Source organism: Pseudorca crassidens, chromosome 1 (genome assembly GCF_039906515.1).
Source record: "Pseudorca crassidens isolate mPseCra1 chromosome 1, mPseCra1.hap1, whole genome shotgun sequence".
Taxonomy (NCBI): Eukaryota; Metazoa; Chordata; class Mammalia; order Artiodactyla; family Delphinidae; genus Pseudorca; species Pseudorca crassidens.
The window spans coordinates 55,907,383-55,930,721 of NC_090296.1; the positions used below are offsets into that span (position 1 = coordinate 55,907,383).

At 35.2% G+C, this 23,339-nt stretch overlaps 1 pseudogene; it reads right to left on the reverse strand.

Moving 5' to 3' along the window:
- LOC137211126 (transcription elongation factor 1 homolog) overlaps positions 1-22,660 on the reverse strand; it is a 57,194-nt pseudogene extending 34,534 nt beyond the window's left edge.
- Positions 22,661-23,339: the final 679 nt, after the last annotated feature.

Genomic DNA, 23,339 nt, shown 5'->3' on the forward strand with positions numbered 1-23,339 from the left:
TTTACACAAAAATGATCAAATCTCACATACAGTTGCCATAGGAAAAATGAGTATAAGGAGAAAAGAATATTCCTACAGAGATTAAAGTCTGTCAGTAAGGTTTGTTCAAAATGCAGATCAAAACTGTAATATATTATCTTAAAATAAGCCAAAAGACATTAAGAAAATGATTAAAAACTTTAAAGAACAACATAAATCTGAATTAGAAAGCCTCAGAAAGGGAAAAAGAATTCAAGTAAAATTAGAAACAAAAGAAAAAACATTTTAGAAATGAAGACTAAACTAGAAGAAATATAAAAAGAAACAAATATTGAAGACAGGCATGGTAGGTGAATAGTGTCCTTGCTTCTCTCCCCTCATTGCCCCCCTCCCCCAAAGGTATCAGGTCTTAATCCCTGGAACCTATAAATGTTTCCTTATATGGAAACAGGGTCTTTGCACATGTGATTAAGTTAAGGGTCTTGAGAAATCAGGAGATTATCCAGGATTATCAGGGTAAATCCTAAATTCAACCACATGTCTCCTAAGAGGGTTAGAAGGGAAGATTTGATGATACATAAAAAAGAAGGCAATGTGGTGAAAATGAAGGTAGAGATTAGAGTGATGTGGACACAAGCCAAGGAATGCTGGCAGCCATTAGCAGTTGAAAGGGTCAAGGAAAGGATTCTCCCACAGAGCTTCTAGAGGGATGGTGGGTGCCCCGGCTAATACCTTGATTTTGATCCAGTGATACAGATTTTGAACTTCTGGTCTTCAAAATTGTGAGAGAATAAATTTCTGCTGTTTTAAGGTACTAAGTTTGTGGTAATATGTTACAGCAGCCATATGAAACTAATATAACATACAACTAACACCACATGTGGAAAATAGGAGTCTAAAAAAGAAACTCAGAGCAAGGAGAATATAGCAAATACTAAAAACTATAATTCAAGAGAACCTTACTGAAATAAAAAAAAAAATGAAAGTACATATTGAAAATATTAAAAGAACACACCATATATCTGATAGTATTAACCTAAAATGACTAACACAAAGATATATTTCAGTAAATTTACTGGACTTTTAAGAAAAGGAAAAGAAATCATTTGGGCATCCACCCACAAAAGGTACCTGTAACTTAGAAGAAAAATAAAATGGAATCATCATCAGTCTTTCTGATAAAAATTTTTTGTGCCAAAGAAAATATAGTAATATATTTGAGATATTTAGGGAAAGCATATGTGAGCCAAGGATTTTTAGCCAGAAAAGCTGCCCTTCAGATAAAAAGGAAACGCACACATTGTTATCATTATTCAAGAAATCATGGAATATTATTTCCATAAGTTATTTCTAAGGAATCTACTACAAAGTTAATTTCAGAGTATCAAAATTAATTGAGATATTGATATAAGACTGGAGATAATCATGTATGGTTTTTGGTAAAACTAAGATTAAATGAGAATATGAAGAGAAGGATATTATAATATGCAATATATAGTGGATACATGATTCAACAATATAAACATAATATAATCATAAAAATGGAGAAAATGTGGAGATGATATATGCAAAAAAAGTAACTGCTTCTATTATTTTATAATCAGTGGTTGTCCTGTTAATATTCTTATTTCTGAAACATTTGTATTTTTAATATGGGATAAAAAATAATTATGAGATAACCTAATTTCATCATCTGTGTTCTTGAGAACCATAATCCTCGGTATGGAAGAAAGGAGATAGAGTAATGTAGATGAATTTAGGCAAGAACCCTGTAGTACTGTTTTTGAATTGGAAATATTATTCGCTCATAAGGTATTTTATCTATCAATATCTATCTATATTTATCTATATCCCATTCTGTCCACTGAAAAGGAAACAATGACCAAATCAGCAGGAATGAGCATGCTTTGTACAGATTGCCAAACTGAAATATTACTTCTCATTAAAAGGAGCCAGGGCTTCTTGGATAGATGGCTGATTTTAGAGTAAGAATTGTAACAAATGAACCTGGAACATGTTGACATATAACTATCAAACATACTATGGTCATATCAAAAAGACTTAGGAGCTGTTTTAAAGAATCTTTCACTAGGTGTAGATTTCGCAATTTAAGGTTAAAAAAACATAAGCGTAAGACTGGATTTAAACTCATAAACTTTTTCATCCATGAGTTTATAATATTTTTAAAAAACCCTAATTTTTTTACATTTTGAAAACTAGAGCGAACCAATTCTTTATCTTGAAAACAGGTTAAATAAAAGTAAGAACTGAGCATTTACATAAGAACCATTCCACTATATAACCACATAGAAGTGTCTTATTATAAAATTATTGCAGATAATACATGAAAAAAATGATAGAATTAGAATATCACCTTTTTACAACCTCACTGAATTGATGGAGCCAGTCCTGAGCATCAACCTATGCTAGCATCAGAAAGGAAGCCACCTGATATAATATGCATCCTGATGACAGAAACCCCTTTTCCTTGTCAAAGGGTTAGAATCTGAGTTTGGTCAAGCATCTTAATCCAGATGCCAATTTGCAGGAAATTCAGAGAATAGGTCGAACTGCACTGTGGGTATACAATTAGCAAAACAAATACTGTGGAAAATCTACCTGTCAAATGGCCCAGGTTCTTCAACATATAAACTAACAAAATAATGAAATAGAGGAGAGACAATTGTTGCCTTAGGCTTTCCTTTCACACCATCATCCCATCTCTTTACTGTCATATTTGATTAAATGTTTAACTGGATATAAAATCCTAGGTTGACAATAATTTTCCTTCAGTATTTTGAAGATATTGATCCATTGTCTTTTATCTTGCCATGTGACTATTGAAAAGTCAGAAGCCATTCTGATTCCTGTTCATTTGCTTTTGAGTCTTTTAACTTCTCTCTCTGAAAGTCTTTTGGATATTTACTTTGTTTTCAATATTCTTAAATTTCACAGTGATGAATTTCAGTGTGACTTACTTATTCCTTATGTTGGAAATTCTGTGGAATTTTTAACTTGAAAAATCATATCCTTCAGTTCCATAAAACATTTAAATATAATATTTGATGTTTTCTTCTGAGAAAATCCTATTACTTTAATGTGGAAGTTCCTGGATCAATCAAGACATTAGCAAGTTAAGTCCAGTGATATATAAAACAAATGTATCATGACTAGATGGGATTTATTCTAGGAAGGCATGTTGGTGTAAATTTGATTAATTTGCCACATTAACAATGCAAGAAGAAAGCCATGGGATGGTCTAAATAGATACAGGAAAGGCATTTAATAATTTCAATATCCATGCATGATAAAAATCTTTCAGCAATCTAGAAAAACAAGGCAATTCCACAAACTAATATATCCCCAAACTTGCTGGTGACCTCAGACCCCTAGTTCCTCTGCATGCACAGATTCAACCAACCAAAGACTGTGTAGTACAGTAGTATTTAATATTGAAAAACGTTTGCATATAAGTTGACTGGTGCAGTTCAAACCCACACTTTTCTGAGTCAAATGTATAAAACATTGAATACTTTAGACTTTTGGAAAAAGACAAGTTATGTAGACCCACTCCATTCCCAATTCTTTTTCCTTTCTCATATTCTAGACACAGATTAGCTTTCTCCTAAGATTTATCCAATTTGGGAGAAATTTCTCCAATTCTCTTAGGAAGCCTAAGTGTCTGCTTCCTCACATGGGTTCAAACTTCCAAAAGTTTCTGTTTCTTGTCAATTATTTTCTTTTTTCCTGTGTTGGTTTTATTTATCCTTATAGTATTTTTCCCTCCCTGTACTTAAAAATAATCTTTTTTCTGTTGTTGTAATGGGGTTTCAGGTGAGGCTCCAATGTGCCATGATTAGTGGAAAATCCAATAAGCAGTCTTAACTTTGTTTATGGTATCTTTTGTAGTAGATAAGTTTAAAATTTTTGAGGTTTAAAATGTCAGTCTTTTCATACAGATTATTGAAGTTTTTGTGTTTTCTTAGAAAGTTCATTTCCAACTCAATATAATTAAAATATTTGGAGTCTAATGCTTTACTAATTACTTTAATGTTTAACCCTTTAATCAATTTGATGTGTGTATGTGTCTGTGTGTGTGTGTGTGTGTGTGTGTGTGTGTGTGTGTAGAGGGATAAATAGAATGGGTCAGGGGTCTGATATGATTTTTGCATGGATAGCAGATTGCCCAGTGTAATTTCTTAAATGATCTATTCTTTCCCCACTAGTGTCAATGCCACTTTTATTTAGACTAAAGTTCTATACATGTGATTTTATATGACACCTATATTGTGCTCCCTTTATATCTTCATCAATTCCAGTGCCAGTTCATACTGTTTCATTTACAATTTTTTTAAACATTTTTATTGGAGTATAATTACTTTACAATGGTGTGTTAGTTTCTGCTTTATAACAAAGTGAATCAGCTATACATATACGTATATCCCCATATATCCTCCCTCTTGCGTCTCCCTCCCGTCCTCCCTATCCCACCCCTCTAGGTGGTCACAAAGCACTGAGCTGATCTCCCTGTGCTATGTGCCTGCTTCCCACTAGCTATCTATTTTACATTTGGTAGTGTATATATGTCCATGCCACTCTCTCACTTAGTCCCAGTTTACCCTTTCCCCTCCCCATGTTCTCAAGTCCATTCTCTACCTCTACGTCTTTATTCCTGTCCTGCCCCTAGGTTCTTCAGAAACATTATATTTTTTAGATTCCATATATATTTGTTAGCATATGGTGTTTGTTTTTCTCTTTCTGACTTACTTCACTCAGTATGACAGACTCTAGGTCCATTCACCTCATTACAAATAACTCAATTTCGTTTCTTTTTATGGCTGAGTAATATTCCATTGTATATACGTGCCACATCTTCTTTATCCATTCATCTGTCGATGTGCACTTAGGTTGCTTCCATGTCCTGGCTATTGTAGATGGAGCTGCAATGAACATTGTGGTACATGACTTTTTTTGAATTATGGTTTTCTCAAGGTATATGCCCAGTAGTGGGATTGCTGGGTTGTATGGTAGTTATATTTTTAGTTTTTTAAGGAATCTTCATGCTGTTCTCCATAGTGGCTGTACCAATTTACATTCCCACCAACAGTGGAAGAAGGTTCCCTTTTCTCCACCCCCTCTCCAGCATTTATTGTTTGTATATATTTTGATGATGGCCATTCTGACTAGTGTGAGGTGATACCTCATTGTAGTTTTGATTTGCATTTGTCTAATATTAGTGATGTTGAGCATCCTTTCATGTGTTTGTTGGCAATCTGTATATCTTCTTTGGAGAAATATCTATTTAGGTCTTCTGCCCTTTCTTGGATTGGGTTGTTTCTGTTTTTGATATTGAGCTGCAAGTGTTGCTTGTAAATTTTGGAGATTAATTCTTTGTCAAATTTTTCATTTGCAAATATTTTCTCCCATTGTGAGGGTTGTCTTTTCGTCTTGTTTCTGTTTTCCTTTGCTGTACAAAAGCTTTTAAGTTTAATTAGGTCCTATTTGTTTATTTTTGTTTTTATCTTCATTCCTCTAGGAGGTAGGTGAAAAAGGATCTTGCTGTGATTAATGTCATAGAGTGTCCTGCCTATGTTTTCCTCTAAGAGTTTTATAGATGTCTGATCTTACATTAAGGTCGTTAATCCATTTTAAGTTTATTTTTGTGTATGGTGTTGGGAAGTGTTCTAATTTCACTCTTTTACATTTAGCTGTCTGGTTTTCACAGCACCATTTATTGAAGAGGCTATCTTTTCTCCATTGTATATTGTTTCCTCCTTTATCAAAAATAAGGTGACCATATGTGTGTGGGTTTATCTCTGGGCTTTGTATCCTGTTTCATTGATCTATATTTCCGTTTTTGTGCCAGTACCATACTGTCTTGATTACTGTAGCTTTGTAGTATAGTCTGAAGTCTGGGAGCCTGATTCCTCCAACTCTGTTCTTTTTCTTGAGATTGTTTTGGCTATTCAGGGTCTTTTGTGTTTCCATATGAATTGTGAAATTTTTTGTTCTAGTTCTGTGAAAAATGCCATTGGTAGTTTGATAGGGATTGCACTGAATTTGTAGATTGCTTTGGGTAGTATAGTCATTTTCACAATATTGATTCTTCCAATCCAAGAACATGGTGTATCTCTCCATCTGTTTGTATCATCTTTAATTTCTTTCATCAGTGTCTTATACTTTTCTGCATACAGGTCTTTTGTCTCTTTGGTAGGTTTATTCCCAGGTATTTTATTCTTTTTGTTGCAGTGGTAAATGGGAGTGTTTCCTTAATTTATCTTTCAGGTTTTTCATCATTAGTGTATAGGAACAGAAGGGATTTCTGTGCATTAATTTTGTATCCTGCAACTTTACCAAATTCATTGGTTAGCTCTAGTAGTTTTCTGGTAGCAACTTTAGGATTCTCTATGTATAGTATCATGTCATCTGCAAACAGTGACAGCTTTACTTCTTCTTTTCTGATTTGGATTCCTTTTATTTGTTTTTCTTCTCTGATTGCTGTGGCTAAAACTTCCAAAACTATGTTGAATAATAGTGGTGAAAGTGAGCAACCTTGTCTTGTTGCTGATCTTAATGGAAATGGTTTCAGTTTTTCACCATTGAGGATGATGTTGGCTGTGGGTTTGTCATGTATGGCCTCTATTATGTTGAGGAAAGTTACCTCTATGCCTACTTTCTGGAGGGTTTTTATCATAAACGGGTGTTGAATTTTGTCGAAAGCTTTCTCTGCATCTATTGAGATGATCATATGGTTCAATTTGTTAATATGGTGTATCACGTTGATTGATTTGCAAATATTGAATAATCTTTGCATTCATGGGATAAACCCCACTTGATCTGGGTGTATGATCCTTTTAATGTGTTGTTGGATTCTGTTTGCTAGTATTTTGTTGAGGATATTTGCATCTATGCTCACCAGTGATATTGGCCTGTAGTTTTCTTTCTTTGTGACATCTTTGTCTGGTTTTGGTATCACGGTGATGGTGGCCTCATAGAATGAGTATGGGAGTATTCCTCCCTCTACTATATTTTGGAAGAGTTTGAGAAGGATTGGTGTTAGCTCTTCTCTAAATGTTTGATAAAAGTCACCTCTGAAGCCATCTGGCCCTGGGCTTTTGTTTGTTGGAAGATTTTTAATCACAGTGTCAATTTCAGTGCTTGTGATTGGTCTGTTTGTATTTTCTATTTCTTCCTGGTTCAGTCTCAGAAGGTTGTGCTTTTCTAAGACTTTTTCCATTTCTTCCAGGTTGTCCATTTTATTGGCATAGAGTAGCTTTTAGTAATCTCTCATGATCCTTTGAATTTCTGCAGTGTCAGTTGTTACCTCTCCTTTTTCATTTCTAATTCTATTGATTTGAGTCTTCTCCCTTTTTTTCTTGATGAATCTGGCTAATGGTTTATCAATTTTTTCTTCTCAGAGAACAAGCTTTTAGTTTTATTGATCTTTGCTATTGTTTCCTTCATTTGTTTTTCATTTATTACTGCTCTGATCTTTATGATTTCTTTCCTTCTGCTAACTTTGGGGTTTTTTTGTTCTTTTTTCTCTACTTGCTTTAGGTGTAAGTTTTGGTTGTTTATTTGAGATGTTTGTTGTTTCTTGAAGTAGGATTGTATTGCTATAAACTTCCCTCTTAGAACTGCTTTTGCTGCATCCCATAGGTTTTGGGTCATCGTGTTTTCATTGTCTTTTGTTTCTATGTATTTTTGGATTTCCTCTGATTTCTTCAGTGATCTCTTGGTTATTTAGTGGCGTATAGTTTAGCTTCCATGTGTTTGTATTTTTTACAGTTTTTTTTCCTGTAATTTATATCTAGTCTCATAGCGTTGTGGTCAGAAAGGATACTTTATATGATTTCAATTTTCCTAAATTTACCAAGACTTGATTTGTCACCCAGGATATGATCTATACTGGAAAGTATTCCATGCACTTTTGAGGAGAAAGTGTACTCTGTTGTTTTTGGATAGAATGTCTTATAAATATCAGTTAAATCCATCTTGTTTAATGTCTCATTTAAAGGGTGTGTTTATCTGTTTATTTTCATTTTGGATGATCTGCCCATTAGCGAAAGTGAGGTGTTAAAGTTCTGTACTATTATTGTGTTACTGTCGATTTCTCCTTTTATGACTGTTAGCATTTGCCTTATGTTTTGTGGTGCTCCTCTGTTGGTTACATAAATATTTACAATTGTTATATCTTCTTGGATTGATCCCTTGATCATTATCTAGTGTCCTTCTTCATCTCTTGTAATAGTCTTTAAAGTCTGTTTTTTCTGATATGAAAATTAATACTACAGCTTTCTTTTGATTTCTATTTGCTTGGAATATCTTTTTCCATTCCCTCACTTTCAGTCTGTATATGTCACTAATTCTGAACTGGGTCTCTTGTAGACAGCATATATACGGGTCTTGTTTATGTATCCATTCAGCCAGTCTATGTCTTTTGGTTGGAGCATTTAATCCATGTAGTTATTGATATGTATTTTCCTATTACCATTTTCTAAATTGTTTTGGGTTTGTTATTGTAGGTCTTTTCCTTCTCTTGTGTTTCCTGCCTAGAGAAGCTCCTTTAGCATTTGTTGTAAAGCTGGTTTGGTGGTGCTGAATTCTCTCAGTTTTTGCTTGTCTGTAAAGGTTTTGATTTCTGCATCGAATCTGAATGAGACCCTTGGTGGGTAAAGTAATCTTCGTTGTAGGTTTTCCCCTTTCATCACTTTGAATTTGTCCTGTCACTCCCTTCTGGCTTGCAGAGTTTCTGCTGAAAGATCAGCTGTTAATGTTATGGGGATTCCCTTGTATGTTATTTGTTGCTTTTCCCTTGCTGCTTTTAATATTTTTTCTCTGTATTTAATTTTTGATAGTTTGATGAATGTGGGTCTTGGCATGTTTCCCTATGGATTTATCCTGTATGGGACTCTCTGTGCTTCCTGGACTTTATTGACTATTTCCTTTCCCATATTAGGGAAGTTTTCAAATGTTTTCTCAGTTCCTTTTTCTCTTCTTCTTCTGAGACCTCTATAATTCAAATGTTGGTGAATTTATTGTGGACCCAGAGGTCTCTGAGACTGTCCTCAATTCTTTTCATTCTTTTTTCTTTATTCTGCTCTGCTGGAGTTATTTCCACTATTTTATCTTCCAGGTCACTTATCCGTTCTTCTGCCTCAGTTATTCTGCTATTGACCCCATCTAGAGTATTTTTAATTTCATTTATTGTGTTGTTCATCCTTGCTTGTTTCATCTTTAGTTCTTCTAGGTCCTTGTTAAATGTTTCTTGCATTTTCTCCATTCTATTTCCAAGATTTTGGATCATCTTTACTATCATTACACTGAATTCTTTTTCAGGTACACTGCCTATTTCCTCTTCATTTGTTTGTTCTGTTGGGTTTTTACCTTGCTCCTTTATCTGCTGTGTGTTTCTTTGTCTTCTCATTTTGCTTAACTTACTGTGTTTGGGGTCTCCTTTCCGCAGGCTGCAGGTTCTTGGTTCCCGTTGTTTTTGGTGTCTTCCCACAGTGAGTAAGGTTGGTTCAGTGTGTTGTGTAGGCTTCCTGTGGAGGGGACTGGTGCCTGTGTTCTGGTAAATGAGACTGAATCTTGTCTTTCTGGTGGCAGGACCATGTCTGGTGGTGTGTTTTGGGGTGTCTGTGGCCTTATTATGATTTTAGGCAGCCTCTCTGCTAATGGGTGGGGTTGTGTTCCTGTCTTGCTAGTTGTTTGGCATAGGGTGTCCTGCACTGTAGTTTCCTGGTCGTTGAATGGAACTGGGTCTTAGCATTGAGATGGAGATCTTTGGGAGAGCTTTCACCATTTGATATTATGTGGAGCCAGGAGGTCTCTGGTGGACCAATGACCTGAACTTGGCTCTCCCACCTCAGAAGCACAGGCTTGACATCTTGACAGAGTACCAAGACCCTGTCAGCCACACAGCCCAGAAGAAAAGGTAAAAAAAGAAAGAAAGAAAATAAAATAAAGTTATTAAAGTGAAAAATTTTAAGATTAAAAATTAAAAAAAATTGAAAAGTAATTTAAAAAAAAAGAAGGAAAGAAAGAAGAGAGTAACCAAACCAAAAAAAAAAATCCACCAATGATAACAAGCGCTTAAAAACTCTACTGAGAAAAAAAAACCAGACAAAAAAAACAAAAAAAAATAACCAGACAGAACCCTAGGACAAATGGTAAAACAAAGCTGTACAGAGAAAATCACACAAAGTCCATCACCTCAATTTTGTGATGATTCATTGTCTATTCAGGTATTCCAGAGATGCAGGGTACATCAAGTTGATTGTGGAGTTTTAATCCACTGCTCATGTGGCTGCTTGGAGAAATTTCCCTTTCTCTTCTTTGTTTGCACAGCTCCTGGGGTTTAGCTTTGGATTTGGCCCCCTGTGCATGTAGGTCGCCTTAGGGCACCTGTTCTTTGCTCAGACAGGATGGGGTTAAAGTAGCAACTAATTAGGGGCTCTGGCTCACTCAGGCGGGGGGAGGGAGGGGTACGGAATGCAGGACGAGCCTGTGGTGACAGAGGCCGGCTTGACGATGCAACAGTCTGAGGGCGCCGTGTGTTCTCCTGATGAAGTTGTCCCTGGGTCACAGGACCCTGGCAGTAGTGGGCTGCACAGCCTCCCAGGAGGGGAGGTGTGGACAGTGACCTGTGTTTGCACACAGGCTTCTTGGTGGCTGCAGAAGCAGCCTTAGCGTTTCATGCCTGGTTTTGGGGTCCGTGCTGATAGCCGCGGCTCATGCCCTTCTCTGGAATTTGTTTAGGCAGTGCTCTGAATCCCCTCTCCTCGCGCACCCTGAAACAGTGGTCTCTCGCCTCTTAGGTACTTCCAGACTGCTTTCCCAGACTCCCTCCCGGCTTGCTGTGGTGCACTAGTCCCCTTCAGGCTGTGTTCATGCAGCCAACCCCAGTCCTCTCCCTGGGATCTGAACTCTGAAGCTGGAGCCTCAGCTCCCAGCCCCCACCCGCCCCAGCAGGTGAGCAGACAAGCCTCTCAGGCTGATGAGTGCTGGTCAGCACTGACCCTCTGTGCGGGAATCTCTCCTCTTTGCCCTCTGCACCACTATTGCTGTGCTCTCCTCCGTGGCTCCAAAGCTTCCCGCCCCCCCAGCCGCCCCCCCACCCCCCGTCTCTGCCAGTGAAGGGGCTCCTAGTGTGTGGAAACTTTTCGTCCTTCACAGCTCCCTCCCAGAGGTGCAGGTCCTGTCCCTATTCTTTTGTCTCCCCTTTTTCTTTTTTCTTTTGCCCTACCCAGGTACGTGGGCAGTTTCTTGCCTTTAGGGAAGTCTGAAGTCTTCTGCCAGCGTCCAGTAGGTGTTCTTTAGGAGTTGTTCCACATGTAGATGTATTTCTGATGTCTTTGTGGGGAGGAAGGTGATCTCCACGTCTTACACTTCCACCATCTTGAAGGTCTCTCTCATTTACAATTACTACATATTTTATTTTAATAGCTGGTGAGGCAATGTTTTCTTGACTGTATTTGCTAATTTTTTTTCCATATGCACTTTACAATTAGATTTTAATGTTCCATAAGTATTCTGTTGAGATCTTATTTGAGAATACTTTGAATTTCTAGATGTATTGTGAGATAGTTAATTTTCATTCTCAGTCCGGTCAGTTTAAGACTATCAGCTCTCTGAAGGTTGTGATCATGTGTGTTTGGCTCATGACTTAATCCTCATTGCCTAACCTGGTGTAGGGTCCCAATAATATATTTATATGTAATACACTATGTGTAATAAATAAATAAATAAATTTTAAAAATGTGTAACCTTTCTTTACAACTGATATACTATTCACTGCAATAAAAATGAGATATCGTTAGCTAGCACCAGGCCCACTGAGGCAAAAATATCTCCCATCATTAAAGCATTATCTCACTGAATTCGGAAAATCTCAGGTAAGCAAGAAAAAATAACTTGCTTTGTGTATGTTTATGAACATACATTTATGGTGATTTGTGCACAACATAATAAAAAAGCACGTTTGGTTTTATTTAAGAATTACTGCTAATTACATGGTTTGGACTAATGCCAGTAATAAAAGTATTTAAAATGTTAGCTGTATGCTGCTTTGTGACTTTAACATTTAAGTAATTAGGCTTTAAAAAGAATCTGTTATAAATTTGACTTTGTTAACTTTGTTAAGGCAAATATCTGTCATATATTTCATATTATTACTTAGGTAGGGTTGTGTGTTTGTTTAAAAATTTTAGCCTTGGCTCTTAAAATGAATATTCCTTTATTTCACCCAAAACACTAGAGGATACTTTTTCTTTCTCCTCGTTTCACTTTGTTGACAGATTGCTGTATGTACTCCAATCTTACTATAGATTTTTCTGTATTCTCTGTACATCTATCTCTCTAAGAGTTGGGAACACAGAACTACCTGGCTTTGGCATTGTGCCTCTGGCTGCTGACTATAAAAACAAAAGTACCTCATGTGGTACTTTTGACAGGGCCCTGATTTAACAAATGGAGGATTCCAAGTTTACAATTCATTCAGACTCTCATTATGTAAGACAGGGACCCTAAAGCTGCAAAGATAATAAAATAAAAAAATTAGAAACCTTTAGGGACAGATGAATTGCCTTCCTTATGTTATCTGAATTGCTGTCTGTTAATCTTTGGGAGACGTTTATTAACTTCATATATTTTCGAAGTGAAAGGGATGTTGGTACATTTCCCTTTTCTGATCTAGATGTTGCACATGAAGTAAATGCTTTGATAAAAAGCCATGAGGGAGAGTATGTTTTACTATAGTGTCAATTCTCTGATGTAAATATTATTTGAATTTATTGATATGTTAAGCTCCTAGCTCTTGGGTTCATATCAGATTAATGCAGGGAGGTATTGAGAGGCTGACCTATGTAAATTTCTTTCTGTTGTACTGTTTGACAGCATGCCAACTTAAATCTTTTCCACTATTTATTTTAAATTTTGAAAATATTTTTGTTCATGTATTTTAGGCTGCAAAAGAACTTAAACAGTACTTTGCTCTTTAGCAGCTATTTGCACACACATTAAGGACAATGAAATAAAAATAAAGCAAAATCCTTTCCAACTGATTAAGAAACAATTTAATAGAGCTGTTTCAAATATATGTTACATTAGGTTTTTAAAAATATTATGAGTTTCTTTAAACTAACTTGAGATTATTATGTTTTTTAAATGAATTTTTTTCACTAGTCATAATTGTTAAAATTTACTAGGTTACTAAGTCTTCTTAGAAAATGTAAGCCCTTGTTTAGAGCTGCATAATATTTCATATTGTGATTGTATAGTCGTTTATTTAGTCATTCTCTTATGGACTGAATTGTATCCTCCCATAATTCTTATGTTAAAGCCCTAACGCCCAATGTGACTGTGTTTTGAGATAGAGCCTTTAAGGAGGAATTTAAGGTTAAATGAGGTTATAAGGGTGGAGGTCCTAATTCAGTAGGACTGGCGAGCTTATAAGACAAGCAAGAGTTGCCAGAGCTCATTCTCTCTCTCTCTCTCCACAGAGGAAAGACCATGTGAGGACCCAAAAATGGAGGCACCATGAAGGGTAAGGAGAGAAGCCTCACCGAAAATCAACCCTGGTTGTGCCTTGATCTCAGACTTCCAGCCTCCAGAACCATGAGTATAAAATTTCTGTTGTTTCAGTCACCCAGTCTGTGATATTTTGTTATGGCAGCACAAGCAGAATAATATATCCTGTTAGTGAACATTTACTATTACATTTTGTTTTGTTTGTTTTATATGTTTTACTATTACTATTTTGCTATTATATTTTATTTTACTAATATATTTACTATTATATTTTATAATATAGTGACTAAATAGTAATTTTATATTTTTTACTGCAATGTTTTACTATTATATTGATGCAATGGGAATTCTTGTCATAAATATTTATGTATATCTAGTAAAATTTTTTCTAGTAAAATTCAATGTGTGGCAATGCTCAGCCAAAAACTATACATTTTGGGTCAAAGCTAGGGGAAATTTTTATCAAAAATTTTTGTCCAAATGTGTTTTATACAAGTTTATATGGCCATCAGTTGCATATGAGAGCTCCTTTCATCACAGGCTTGCCCAAACTGCATTTTAACAAAAAAAATGTTTCCTGAAGTAAAATGTAAAGAGCTTTTTTTCTCCTTTGAATATATATTTCTTTGATTATTTTTGAATTTGATATTCTTTACATATTTATGCGTTAATTTTTATTTCTTCTATACTAGATTGCCATTCATGTTCTTTGCCCATTTTTCTGGGTGAGTATCCTTTGGATACTAATGATAAAACTGATGAAGCTATGCTCAAGAAAGAGGTCTCCCGTTTTCATTTCTTAGTACAGAATTGATGTACGGCATAAGGAAAAAAATAACTACCTATGTTGCATCTCCAATAGACATTTAAAATATTCATTTATTCACCTATCATTTGATGAATATTGAATGTCTTCTATGTGCCTGGCAATTCTCTATGCCCTAGTATTAGAGAACTGAGAAAAATACTGTCTTTACTTTCTGAAATTTATGTTCTCATGAAGAAGTGACAGGAAGAAAGCAATGTGTTGGATGGTGTTAAGAGCATAGAACAGAGTAAAGGGTATAAGAAGGGCTGGGAGTGGGGAGGGTAGTTGCTATTTTACAAAGGTGTGTCAGGGATGGTCTCTAACAAAGTGACTTTTAAGATCTGAAGAAAGTTCAAGAGTGAGCCGAGTAGCTGTCTGGAGGAAAAGCTTTCCCTGAAGTGGGAATTGCAAATGCAGAGGTCTTGAAGCCAATGTGTCCTTGTATGATATCAGTTTTTAAAAATTGTATATTGTTGTTAATGTTGGAGAGGGGAAATTTCCTGCTCTTGAGTTCTTGTGGCTGGACTGATAATAACATTGACATAAGGCAGATTAATAGGAGAAAAAGAAAAAAAAAATTTGTGCACATGGAAGTCTCATAGGAATGGGACCTAAGAAGTGGCCAAAGCTGGCACCTTTTATACTTTTCCACAAAGACAATGAATTTGTGAGGAATTGACAGGACAAAGAAACTTAGGTTTGGGTGCTTAATTAGTACAGAATCTAAACAGAATTTGGACTTGGAGCACTAAATTAAAGAAGTAACAAAATTTGTTTATATAGTCTTCTCAGTCCAAATTCCCTAACTCTGGTGATAAGGGTGTCCTTCCACTCCAAATACAGAGAGTGCACCTTTCACATGAGAGATTCATTTCCTGCTTTAAGGGAGACAGAGAGGAGGATCAAAGTGTCCCTCTTGCATTAGCTGGTTCTTAAGTAAGTTTAATTCAAAATAATCAATATGCCACTGAGGGAGAAAAGACAGTCTTTTCGGCAAGTGGTGTTGGGACAGCTGGACAGTGCATGTAAGTCAATGAAGTTAGAACACACATTCACACCAAACACAAAAATAAACTCAAAATGGTTTAAAGACTTAAGTATAAGACATGACACCATAAAACTCCTAGAAGAGAACATAGGCAAAACATTCTCTGACATAAATTGTACCAATGTTTTCTTACGTCTCCTAAGGCAATAGAAATAAAACAAAAAATAAACAAATGAGACCTAATCAAGCTTATAAGCTTTTGCACAACAAAGGAAACTATAAATAAAATGAAAAGACAACCTACAGACTGGGAGAAAATATTTGCAAATGATGAGACTGACAGGGCTTAACTTCCAAAATATACAAACAGCTCATACAACTCAATAACAAAAAAACAAACAACCCAATCAAAAAATGGGCAAAAGACCTAAATAGACATTTCTTCAAAGAAGACATACATATGGCCAGCAGGCACATGTAAAGATGCTCAAAATCGCTAGTTATTAGAGAAATGCAAATCAAAACTACAGTGTGGTACCACCTCACACTAGTTCAAATGGCCATCATTTAAAAAGTCTACAGATAACAAATGCTGGAGAGGGTGTGGAGAAAAGGGAACCCTTCTACACTGTTTGTGGGAATGTAAATTGGTGCAGCCACTATGGAGAACATTATGGGAGTTCCTTAAAAAACTAAAAATAGAGTTACCATATGATCCAGTGATCTCACTCCTAGGCATATATCTGGAGAAAATGATAGTTCAAAAAGATACATGCACCCCAATGTTCATAAGAGTACTATTTACAATAGCCAAGACATGGAAGCAACCTAAGTGTCCATTGACAGATGAATGGATAAAGAAGATATGGTATATATATATACAGTGGAATATTACTCAGTCATAAAAAAGAATGAAATAATGCCATTTGAAGCAACATGGATGGACCTAGAGATTATCATACTAAATGAAGTAAGTCAGAGAAAGACAAATACCATACAATATCACTTACATGTGGAATCTAAAATATGACACAAATAGACTTATTTACAATACAGAAACAGAGTATTTTCATAGGCATAGAAAATAAACTTATGGTTACCAAAGGGGAAAGTGGGTGTGAGAGGGATAAATTAGGAGTTTGGGATTAGCAGACACAAACTACTATATATAAAATAAACAACAAGTTCCTGTTACGTAGCACAGGAAACTATATTCAGTATGCTGTGATAAACCATAATGGAAAAGAATATGAAAAAGAATATATAACTGAATCATTTTGCTGTACACCAGAAACTAACACAACATTGTAAATCAACTATACTTCAATTTAAAAAAATGCCATTGAGGCATATTTTAGGGTGGCCTGCCCTTGGCCCCAACACTCTTATTGTATTTTTAAGAGCCTTCATTCTCTATGAATTTAGTATTAAATAGATGATTCCTCATTTAAGTACTAAAGATAGTTAGGATTAGACTTACTAGTATGTATTCTCTCTGGTTAATTGTTCAACCATTATTTTTGAACTGGGCCATTTCTCAGGTACTTGGGCACATCACTGAACTAACAGGTACAACATTCAATACTTTTTGATTAGGACTGTATGTTATTGCTGTGTTGAAATGATGGTGGAAACTATTACTTGAGTTCGTATAATACTTGAGATATATATGGCAGCATTTCTAAGCATGGGTTCCATGGAATGCTATTTGAGAAATTTTAATATCTTTCCAAGAAAATATTCTTTGTCAAATAGATTTTGGAAATGCTACATATCCTTCCCTTTTCTGAAGAGCTTTCCACTAATGAATTGCAAATGCAAGGGCCTTGAAGACTCTGTGCTTGTATTAGCTTACTAACAGCTGTGTAAAATCCAAAAGAACCACATGTTTCTGATGAATATTTATTGACATGATATGGGAAAACATCTTGTGAAACACTAGCTTTAATTATTAGATAAGTACATTGAACTTCATTTTTTTCCTCCTGGAAACCAGACGAGTATTATATCAGAAGATAAACTACCTTCCCAAACCATAGTTTATTATTATAAAATTATCTTTCTTTTAGTAGTTCTGAATTAAACCCAGTTATAAAATAATTTGGAGTAATATAACATCAAGACCCTATATTTAAGAAGATACTTTATTAGACTGTCTTTCGTGACCCAAAATCTCTGACTTCTATCTGAAGATAAGCCACCAATGGAAAATCCTTACTTTGTGTAGGCAGATACACCCTCTTGAGTGGCTTCACTTCTTGGTAAATGTCCTTTTTCTTCCAGTGCCTTGTAAAGCTTTTCAATTTACTCTAAAACAAGGAATCACATACTTCACCTTTCAGTGAGCTAATTGATATTTGTTTCACATTGAATTTTCACTCAGTGGATTACAAAACTAGAGATATTTCAGTCTTAGATTTCTAACAGCCCAGCTCATTGGAAAGGGGAGGAGAAAAAGGTGATACCTCTTTCCTGGACCAGGAGGTTAGATGTCCTTTCTGATGGAAAATATTCAAAAGGCCCAATCTGGTCTGTCTTATTACAGAAGTTAATAACTTGGAACTAAAGCATTCACATACTAAAGCCTTGACCACCTATCATCTTGTGCATATGATTGTTATTTCACTAGATACCTAGTAATAACCTCATATTTTAAAAGGCAACTCTAAATATGAAGGTGTCATTATTCAATGCAACAATATGTTTATCAAATATTCTTACTATTCATAAAATATTTTGATTAGTTTTGGTTTAGTTAGATACATCTATGATTTTTTTTTCAGAAAGTATATGTAAGGAGTATACTTTCTATACTTCCACAAGTACTTATGTGCCTGAGAGTTTCATTCATTTACTTTCAAATGAGAATAGTAGCTTGGATGGGTTGATTTTTGAATTGAAAGGTTTTCTCTTTGAAGCTCAAATTTAGGATTTTTCCTTATTTTTGAAATTAGAATAAAAAAGGGATATATTTAGTGTGCTTCCTTTTCATTAATAATGCTTGGTACCAGGAAATGTCTTTTCTTTTTCTTTTTTTTTTTTTCCGATACGCGGGCCTCTCACTGTTGTGGCCTCTCCCGTTGTGGAGCACAGGCTCCGGACGCGCAGGCTCAGTGACCATGGCTCACGGGCCCAGCCGCTCCACGGCATGTGGGGTCTTCCCGGACCGGGGCACGAACCCGTGTCCCCTGCATCGGCAGACGGACTCTCAACCACTGCGCCACCAGGGAAGCCCAGGAAATGTCTTTTCATCTGAAAAACTGAACTTCTTCAGGTCATTAAAAATTTATTGTATTATTTCTTTATTTTTTGCATATTTTCACCTCATTTTAAAAAATCCCTTTTTGTATTGGTATAACTATATCTTTTGGATACAGTTTTCTGTATCAGTTATCTATTAAATTATAGCAAACCACTTCAAAACATATTTTTATGAATTTAGTTTTATTAAGATACCACAAAAAGGTTTTAATTTTGTTAGTATGTTCATTCAGTTTAGCTAAACACAGCTGAATTCATTGTTAAAAAAGAAAACATGTGATTTGCCATTATAAATACTTTTTTGTTATGCCATACAGTTTAATTTGTTGTCTTTTTTATATATCTTTAGAATCAACCCTAACTTGGCTAGCATTTTCACCTTTTGTTGTTGTACGTAAGCTAAGTTAGCTCTCAGGAATCACCCTAGGATTGTCATCAATATTCCCTGGTCACGTCTTGATTCTTGCTGCATTGGTGACCAGTTGTGTGAACACTGACATTGCCTTCCAGTGGGCTTGTGTTTATCAACACTGTGATTATATGGTTTGTCCTGCTACCTATGAAACTATTTTCAAGCTAGGGCGAAGTATAAAGAACTTGAATAGAAAAAGCTACCAGTAGCTTACTTACATAGTGAGCTTCAATGAAACCTGTTGCTTTCCTTTCAGAGTTACTTAAATAAAAGTAACCATTATGAGACATTGTATATGGTAGGAGCTCAATAGATATTTCCTTCCCTTTCCACTTCCTCCTTGTGTTTTTCCTAATCCACTCTTTTGCTAGACTGTGCAGATCATCTCATTATTAAGGGGTACGTTTACTAAGTGAGTATGAGAATGGTCCTCATATGAAGAAAAGAGTGTCTTTTTCACATATATGTAGGAGAGTTGAAGGAAATAGGACTAGACTGAATACCCAAAGCCATTTCTTTTAGATATATACATATATTTACTGTATGTGGATATTTACAAACCTTTTACACTAGCATGTATTTATAGTTTGTAGAGCAGGGCTGATATTACAAATAGATGAATAGTTGATTACTACTCAGTGTGATTTGGGGGCAGTGATTTCTTTCAAGTATCTTTACTGGCTTGTACTATAAGGAGTATAGCCTTGAACTGTCTTCTCTTGTATTTTTCATGCTGAACTTGGCTGACTCTTCATTGAGTTTAGTCTTGGGGGGGGTCTTCATATTTCCCCCCAAATGATCTTTTTAAAATTTTGTTGATAATCTTAAAAATTATATAAACATATTCTGAATCACCTGAGGCAGAAAGAGTCAGAGCAAATATGTGACTTAAAGTTGTTTATCATTCTGTTCTGAAAAATAAGTTTTTGATATAGAATGCTATTTTATCAGTAGGTAAAAAATTTTGACTTAAACCAGACATTATGATATATAATAATTCAATCAATCATGTATTTATTCAGTCATTCAACACTAACCAGTGAGTGCTCAGGGGTAATAAAGGCAAGCATTTCTCTTATAGTCTAGTAGGCAGACATTAAACAAATGATTATTACATATTTAATTATATCTGCCCTAGTGTATTTATAGAAATTCAAGCTCATTGAAATTCACTAACAGATATTAATATTTCAGAAGACAGTTACATGATAAATGCTCATTATACAATTGTAATTAAGAACTGAATTAATACATTTATCTGTATTTCCTTCTGGGGTATTCATACTTTGTCTTAAAATGATAAAACAAGTTGCACGTTTACTTTTGTTTGGTTGAGTATAAGTTTTGCTTATATTCAGCTGCAATTGTACTAAACTTTTGAGGCTGTAAGCTTCTGAATAGGTGTGCGTGCTGCTTCATAGCTGTATATAGTAATTGGTAATGTAAGGCAAGACCTTAGATGAAAGTGATAATGGTAATGTTTTATTTCTCTAAAGAAATGTGAATGCTAAGGAATGTAATCAATTTAGAAGATGATGTTTTAGTTGGAAAATTGATGACTACATTATAATAAATTGTTAAAAGGAGATATGAATAATCTTGCCATAATGGAAGCATAGGTAAAAATATTCCTTTTTTATGGATAAAAATAATTTTACCCCATAATATATATTTTTAAATATCCACAGGAAATGAACCATTTAAATAGAAGATAGGAGAAACTTAGATAATGGTGTTTTCCAGTTGTAAACATGTATGTCAGTGGGCAAAATGGGTTGCTTCAATAAAAATATTTATATCACGTCATCACCATTCATAGTCAATGTGTATGTGACTTCAAAAATTACAAAAAAACCCTTAATATATATATATATATTTTTGCCAGAATGATGTCAAATTATCAGCTTGACATTTTAAATAACTAAATCAATAGGGTTTTTGAATGGGTCCAGTAAACTGCTCTTACAGATTCAGATATATACAAACCAGGTTTAAGATGATATTTCTAAGAGGGGTGGGATGGGGAGGGTGGAAGGAAGATGCAAGAGGGAGGGGATATGGAGATATAAGTATACGTATAAGCTGATTCACTTTGTTACACAGCAGAAACTAACACAACAATGTAAAGCAATTATACTCCAATAAAGATGTTAAAAAATATTTAACCCCCACCCCCAAAAATGATATCTTTAGGGATTAGTGAATATCTCTCTTCCACCCTAGCAGTTTTAATATAGAAAATTATCCCAAAGAGTGGGTCTAATTCTACCTCCTGCATGTGTCTGGAGGTTAGCAGTACATCCTTCAGGAACTGCAGGAAACCTACTTGCTTTCTTCTGAAATGATTCCCTTGACACACATTCAAATAGGACTTGAGAAAATAATCTCCAACATTAGTGGAGGTCAATTATTTAACCACTGCTAAGACAATTACATCATATTCTTCAAGAGAGTTGCAAGAAGCTGCAGTTGAAAGAAGTGTGTGTGTTTGTGTGTGTGTGAGAGAGAGAGAGACAGAGACAGAGAGACAGAGAGAGAGATTCTGCTGCTGCTGATATTTTGCTGTTTATCTTTGGTAATAAAAGAGTAAATCTTATTGCTGAGCTGCTTGCCACGTGGTGTCTACTTTAGGTGCTCCCTTCCGTACTCCTTGCCATGACCCTTCTCCAATTATGGGTCAGGAAAAAGAACTGCTTCCTGTCATTGTTTAAAATGGATTCAGCCACAGAAATTCTGTCTGAAAGTTTACTCTATTCCCTCATTGGGAAAGCAGTTTTTAAAGCACAAGATTTTTTTAAACGGAGTTTTTAATGTTAAAACAAAGGGAAACACAACTTTGGAAATGTTGTGGTCCTAATGAATTATTATTCCTTAAGGGGGAAAGGTTTTCAAAGTGAGTTTTATATTTTTAAGAGGAAATTATGTTTTTTCCTCTAGTGTATTTATAAAATAAATGAATAAACCCAAAGGGCTTCATTTTGATTGTTGTTCTTCTATTAACGTTGCAGCTTTTGTTGTACATTTTTAGCAAGTTTCATAAAAAAAATTTTTGGAAAATTTGGTTATTTATGTAAGGCTTAAAATATCACGCTTTTCTAACAGATAGAATATTTAACTTTTTGCCAAATGCACACTTCACAAATTACTAATTTGTCTTGGGTTAAGTACAAGTAATAAGTTTGGGGTAGCATATCTGTTACATAGCTTCTAGAGCTGGAGACAAGTTTAACTGTTAATGTATGTCTCTCTTTCCTTCATTTCACAGTATAATTGCCTTCCATGGTGGATTATTTTCTATAGAAACCTGTCAAAAGAATTGTTTCCCTTTTCTCCCATGCCACAATGTTTTTTCTTGGCAATGAATTTTTAACTTATTTTCGTTTTTTATTGTGAGGTATTTATTATATATGAAAGTAATACTATATACTAAAACAAATAATAAAGTGATTACTACTGTAAACTATTCAGGTTATGAAACCAAACATCACCAATATCATTAAAGCTACTCCTCCTCATTCTGTAATCTCATTACTCCCCACCAGAGGTAAGTGTTTCATGAAACACTCTGTCACTTGGCTTAGGGCCTTTTCACTTGATTTTGTCTTACCCTTTCTTTTTCTAAATCTTTGCTGGTTTCTTCTCCATTTCCAGCTGTTGTATCTTTACTGGCATAAACAAGCATAGCCACTAGTACCTTATATGAAACTGTTTCTCTAGCAAATACTTATTCATCCATCTATATCGTTAAAGAAAATCAAAATCATTTTACTCTCGTATGACAGTGACAAAAGTATATATTTCTTGACTCAGGGCCCCATCAACTCTGTTGCTCTCTATCATAATATAATCTGGGAATAACTTGATAGTGATGACATCCCAGAGAATATCTGATGATGTTATGCTAATTAGACCTTTCTTTGGTTATCCTCTTACTGCATAACAAATTACCCATTACGTAGCAGCTTAAAACAATCATTTTAATTTTGTTCACAGCTTTGGAGATAAGGAATTTGGGAAGGGCTAGAACACATGATGGTTGCATTCATATTTTGGTTGGGGATTTAGTCATTTGAAAGCCTGTCTAGGCTGGACATCCAAGATGGTTCATTCACATGGCTGGCCTTGATATTGGCTATCAGCTGGGAACTCAGCTGGAGCTATAGACCAAACACCTCACATGACTTTTTCATGTGACCTGGACTTCTTACAGCATGGCTACTGGGTTTTGAGAGGGAGTGTCCAAGAGGCAGTGACAAAGAATGAACATTTCAAAGGTTCAAGGCGGTGAGTCTCCAAGTCTTTTGACTTAGCCCTGCAAGTCCTGTGGCATTACGTCTATTGTCAGTCAGTCACTAAGGCCA